Source organism: Octodon degus, unplaced genomic scaffold, assembly GCF_000260255.1.
Source record: "Octodon degus isolate 3935 unplaced genomic scaffold, OctDeg1.0 scaffold00154, whole genome shotgun sequence".
Classification (NCBI taxonomy): domain Eukaryota; kingdom Metazoa; phylum Chordata; class Mammalia; order Rodentia; family Octodontidae; genus Octodon; species Octodon degus.
In genome coordinates, this window is record NW_004524730.1 from 331,306 (window position 1) to 337,658 (window position 6,353).

The window sequence follows — 6,353 nt, forward strand, 5'->3', positions numbered from 1 at the left end:
CTCCCTGCAAAAAATGCCAATGACATTTGTCCTGATTTTTGTTTTATGCTATCTAAACATGTAAAAATAAAAGATTTTTAATCTAAAAAAAAAAAGGAAAAAGAAACAGATCACATTCAAAGGAAAACCCATCAGAATAATGGCAGATTTCTCTTCACAAACTATGAAGGCAAGAAAAGCATGGAGCAGAATACTTCAAGTCCTCTATGAAAACAAATTCCAGCCCAGATTACTATACCCTGCAAAACTCTCTTTCAAGATTGATGGGGAAGTGAAATACTTCCATGACAAAGAACAACTAAAGAAGTTCATGATGACAAAGCCAACCCTACACAAACTACTAAAAGATATTCTAGAGAATGTCCAAAATGACCACAAACCCATGAATGAGAATGGAAAGAACCAATCAAATAGGGCAAACACTTAAACACAGGAATAAAAGGTGTATAAAACAACAGGTAAACAACAAGTCAATCGTAAGTCAATACATCTCAATTATAACCACCAACGTAAATGGATTCAACTCACCCATTAACAGAAATAGACTGGCACAGTAGATTAGGAAGAAAAATCAAACAATATGCTGTATGCAAGGAACACATTCAACTAATACAAAAATTCATAGGCTGAAAGTCAAAGGATGAAAAGCAACACTACATGCCTCAGCACCTCAGAAAAAAGCAGGACATCCTTGTCTTGTACCAGATCTAAAAGTAAAAGATTTCAGTTTTGCTATTTGTTTATCAATAAAATTATGGAGAAAAAAGATTAAATAAAATAAAATATCACAAACTTGGGCTGGGGAGATAGCTCAGGGGAATAAGTATTGAGTTCGATCCCTGCTACCACCAAAAAATAAATAAATAAAATAAAAATAAAGTATCACAGAAAAAAAAAGCAAAAGCAGGAGTAGCAATCCTGTTCATAAATAGTCTCTATTTTAAACCAAGAATGATCAAATGAAACAAAGAAGGCCACTACATACTGGTTACGGTAAAAATTCAAGAGGAATAGGTAACACTCATAAAAATGTATGCACCAAACATGGGAGCACCCAACTATATAAGACAAATCTAAATCGACATTAAAAATCTAATATCCAATACCACAGTCTTAACAGGAGACTTTAACACCCCCTTATCCCAAAAACATAGAGCAAGCAGACAAAAAATTAGCAACAAAGTAGCAGAACTGAACCAGAACTTGAAAAAAAATGGACTTAGTGGATGCATACAGAATGTTCCACCCAACCAAGGCTGAATACACATTTTTTTCAGCTGCATATGGAACATTTTCTAAAATAGACCACGTATTAGTCCATAGGTCATGCTTAAGACTATGCAAGAAAATAGAAATTATCCCGTGAATATTACCTGGCCACGGTGCAGTCAAACTGGAAATAAATGACAAAAGAAACCACAAAAAAACCCGCTAAATATAAGGATTTTTTTTTTTTTTTTTTGTGGCTCAGGATGCCTTCAGTGCAGGTTTCATTTGGCTTGAGAATGAGCGGATCAAACCACAGCATCCTGCACCTGACTGCTTTGTTTCAGCAGGCACTTAAACACCTGAGCTAATGGGCAGGCCCCCAGTACATGGAAATCAAACAACACCCTACTCAGCAATCAATGGGTTACAGATGAAATTAAACAATATCTACAATTCGATGAAAATTCAAGGACAATTATCACAATTTATGGGATGCAATGAATGCAGCTCTTAGAGGGAAATTTATAGCTGTGAACTCACGCATTAGGAAAACAGAACCGAAACAAATAAATATCCTCATACTGGACCTCAGGCATCTAGAAAAAGAAGAACAAACCAAATCCAAATCCCAAAGACGGGACGAAATTATAAAGATGAAAGCACAAATTAATGCAATAAAGACAAAGAAAATAATGCAAAGAATTAATGAATTAAAAAGCTGGTTCTTTGAAAGATTAAATAAAATTGATAAGCCCTTACCTAACCTCATCCAAAAGAGAAAAGAAAAAACTCAGATTCAAGCAACAAGGAATGAAAAGGATGAAATTACCACAGACCCTGTGGATATTCAGAAAATCATCAATAGCTACTTTGAGGCTCTGTTCTCTCACAGAATTGAAGACACAGAAGAAATGAACAGATTCCTAGAAAGGTACAATTACCAAAACTGAATCAAGAACATATAAGAACTCTCAATAACCCAATAACAACCAATGAAATTCAAAACACAAAAAAATACACCTACCAAAAAAGAAAATTCCAGGTCTTGATGGAATCAGAGCTGAATTCTACAAGAAATTTACATAAGACATAATCTCTATGCTCCTCAAAATCTTCAGTGAAACTGAAAAGGAAAAGATCCTCCAAAAACTTTCCTGGAGTCAAGAATTATACTAATACCAAAACCAGAGAAAGATGCAACTAAAAAAGAGAACTACAAGCCAATCTCCCTCATGAACATAGATGAAAAATCCTCAATTAAATCCTAACAAATAATCAAGAAGATTGATTATACACCATGACCAGGTAGGATTCATCCCAGGGATGCAAGGATGGTTCAACCTATGTAAATATATAAATGCAATACACTATATCAATATAGCCAAAATTAAAAAACACATGATCACCTCAATTGATGCAAAAAGGCTTTTACATCAACACTCATTCATGTTCAAAGTCCTCAGAAAATTGGAATAGATAGCTTCTACATCAATCTGATAAAAGCCATCTAAGACAATCCAACTGCTAGCATAATTGTAAATGGGGAAAAAATGAAATCTGTTATTCTCAGATCTGGTACAAGACAAAGTTATACTCTGTCACTACTCCTATTCAGTATAGTTATGAAATCATTAGCTGGAGCCATTAGACAAGAGAGAGAAATAAAGGAATAAGAAAAGGTAAAGATAAAGAGATAAAGAAAAAAAGAAAAGGTAAAGAAGAAGTTAAACTATCTTTATTTGTAGATAACATGATACTCTACTTTTCTGGGTTGACCCAAGAAACTCAACCAAGAAGCTACTAGAATTGATACACAAATTCAGTAGCATAGCAGGATACAAAGTCAATACCCAAAAGTCAATAGCATTCTTCTACAGAAAACAAACAAACTGAGAGGGAAAACAGAGAATCAATGCCTTTTACAATTTCACTGTGGAAAATGAAATACTTAGGAATTAATATAACTAAAGAAGTAAATGTTCTATTCAATTAAAATTACAGTACTCTGAAAAAAGAGAACATAGAGGATTTCAGAAAATGGAAAGATATTCCCTGCTCCTGGATAAGATGAATCAACATTGTGAAGATGGCCATAACTCCTAAAATTGTTATACAGATTTAATGCAATCCATATCAAAATACCAGCAACATACCTCACAGACCTAAAGAAATCATTCCTAAAATTCATGTGGAACCAGAAAAGACCTAGAATAGCAAAGGCAATCCTGGGCAACAAAGGGAAGTCAGTTGAAATTATACTGCAAAGCTAACAAATAATTTCAAGTCTTCAGTTGAAATTATACTACAAAGCTACTGTGATAAAATCAGCATGGTATTGGCAAAAAAAAATAGACCTGAGGATCAATTGAATAGATTAGTAGAGGCAGATGCAACTACAAACACATTCAGCCACCTTAACTTTGACAAAGGGACCAAACATGCTTACTGGAAGAAAGAGAGTCTCTTCAATAAATGGTGCTGGAAAAACTAGCTTTCTACATGCTGAAAAATAAAATTTGATCCAGGTCTATCACCATGTTCTAAACTAAAGTCAAAATTGATTAAAGAGCTAAAAGATTAAAGATCTAAATATTAGAACAGAAATACTAAATCTCCCAGAAGAGAAAGTAGGAGGGAATCTTGAAGACATAGGGGAAGCAAACAGTTCATGAACAAAAATCAAACTGCAAGGAAAATATTTGAAAGAATTAACAACTGGGACCACCTCTTCTTGAGTAGTTTTTGCACATCAAAAGAAATTACCAATAGAAAGAAAAGACAACCCACAAATTTGTAAAAAATCTTAATTAATAAGCACTCAGGCAAAGGTCTTCTCTCTAGAATTTACAAAGAACTAAAAAACATTAGGGGGCCGGGGAGATGGCTCAGTGGAATAAGTGCTTCCCTGGCAAGCACAAGAGCCTGAGTTCAATCCCTGGTTCTGCAAAAAAATAAAAAAATAAATAAAAAATAAAAAACATTAGGGCCATAAAATTTAAAGACCCAATCCAGAAATACACATCTGAGATAAACACACACTTCTCAGAAGAAGAAATACAAGGAGCTAATGAATACATGAGAAAATGCCCACATCTTTAATCATTCATGAAATGCAAATTAAAATAACATGGAGATACCATCTCACTTCAGAAAGAATGACTATCATAAAGAAATCAATCAACAACAACTGTTGGAGAAGCTATGGGGAAAAAGGTACCCTTCTCCACTGCTGATGGGAATGTAGACTGGTGCAACCATTATGGAAATCAGTGTGGAGACTCCTCAAAAAACTAGGACTGGAAACCCCATTGAATCCAACTATCCCCTTCTGGGAATTTCCTCAAAAGATCTGAAAGCATATCATAGTGATATATGTGTGCCTATGTTTATAGCAGCACAATTTGTGATAGCCAAATTTTGGAAACAACCAAGATGCCCATCACCTGAGGAATGGATGAAAAAGATGTGATATTTTTATACAATGGAGTATTACTCAGCTATAAAAAGTGATAAACTCAAAGACTTTATATTGAAGTGAATGCCACTTGAAGATATACTCATAAGTGAAATAAAACAGACACACATGTGTAAATATCACATAGTCTCCCTAGTGTAAGACCTCAAAAGATGAAATAAAAATGGAAACATATAACACAGTTAAATGGAAAGTGAGAACTTAAGGATTAAACAATCAAAAGAGAGGAAGTAGAAAAGTTAGGAAATATAGCAGGGGCAAAACCATATCTTTTTCATGTAATTTTTGATATATTTTTACATAAACAAGATGGTTAAGGCAATGGTCCTAAGAATCTCCATCAGGTTTTTGAAAATAGCAATCAATGGGTAGAACTCTCACCTTGACCAACTCTATATGCTGAGATCTGTGAACTAATCAGCTACATGGAGGATAGCAATGCGTAACGCTAAAACCATGCTTGAAATACCTATCATTTTGGTCTTCTAATGCATACTATTTTTAATTTTATATCAATTATTACAATACTTTCTTTAAAGTAAATGTTTGTAAAAAAAAAAAAAGGTAATAAAGCAAGACAAAAGAAAAATAAATGTCATAGGACTGTCCTGCTACAATGTTGTATATGGTTTGATTTCTAAATTTCTGTGTAAGAATGTGTAATTATTTTTCCCACATTCCATAGGGATATTTTTTTAATGGTGGAACCAGGGATTGAACTCAGGTCCTTGCACTTGCCAGCCAAGCACTTATTCTACTGAGCTATCTCTCTGGCCTCTCTATGGGGATTTAAATTTAGAATATCCGTGGTTGTTGGAAAATACCATTTCCATGTTATATCTAAGGCGTTTGATACTCAGACAGATACTGACGTTAATCTCAACTGCCTCTTTTATAGGGTAATAATATCATTAAGCTTCTCTTCTGAATGGTTAACAACTAAACTTTGCAGTCCAAAAATCAAAGAAATAGAAGGACTACAAGGATAGCTAATATTTTGGCCCTAGCCCTTCTAGGTCAGTGAGAACTCAGGACATAAGAGAACCTGTGCTGTGACATCCTGTAACTCAGTGGTGTCCCAAATTTCTGTTCAAGGAGATTGTGGAGCTATAGAGGAAAGTGGTCAACGATGTAGAATGTACTAAAGAAGAATCACCTAGAGAGAAAAAGTTCTCTCAGTCTTTCACAGAGAGCAAATTGGTTAAGCAATGGCCATGACTCATCCAGATGGCTGACACTGACAAAGGATTTACAAGCTGCTCTACATGGTTTCAGGGTAAATCTTGAGGAAATTTGACTGATCTTATTGGATACAAAAGTTACATTTTCAGTTATATAGGTCTTGCTTTAACTTGGTCTTAACCATCCAGCAGAGAAGTATAACCATGAGGTATAAAAAGTAATGCCATATTAATATGCTGAGCTGTAAAAGGCTCAAGTCAACAACTTCAGACAATTGCCAACAGTGCTGATAACACAACTATTATGGACTATTGGACTATCTTGGGATATTTTGCTGAACTCAAGTACCTACAATATTTGAACTGACATCAAGTATGAAAAGGGCTTTTAAAGATTTCTCCAAATACAGCTTCTCTAACAGCAATGGAACACCCATCTCTGACAAAAGAAAATAAAAAAGGGGGATATAAATGAAAGATCATTTTGT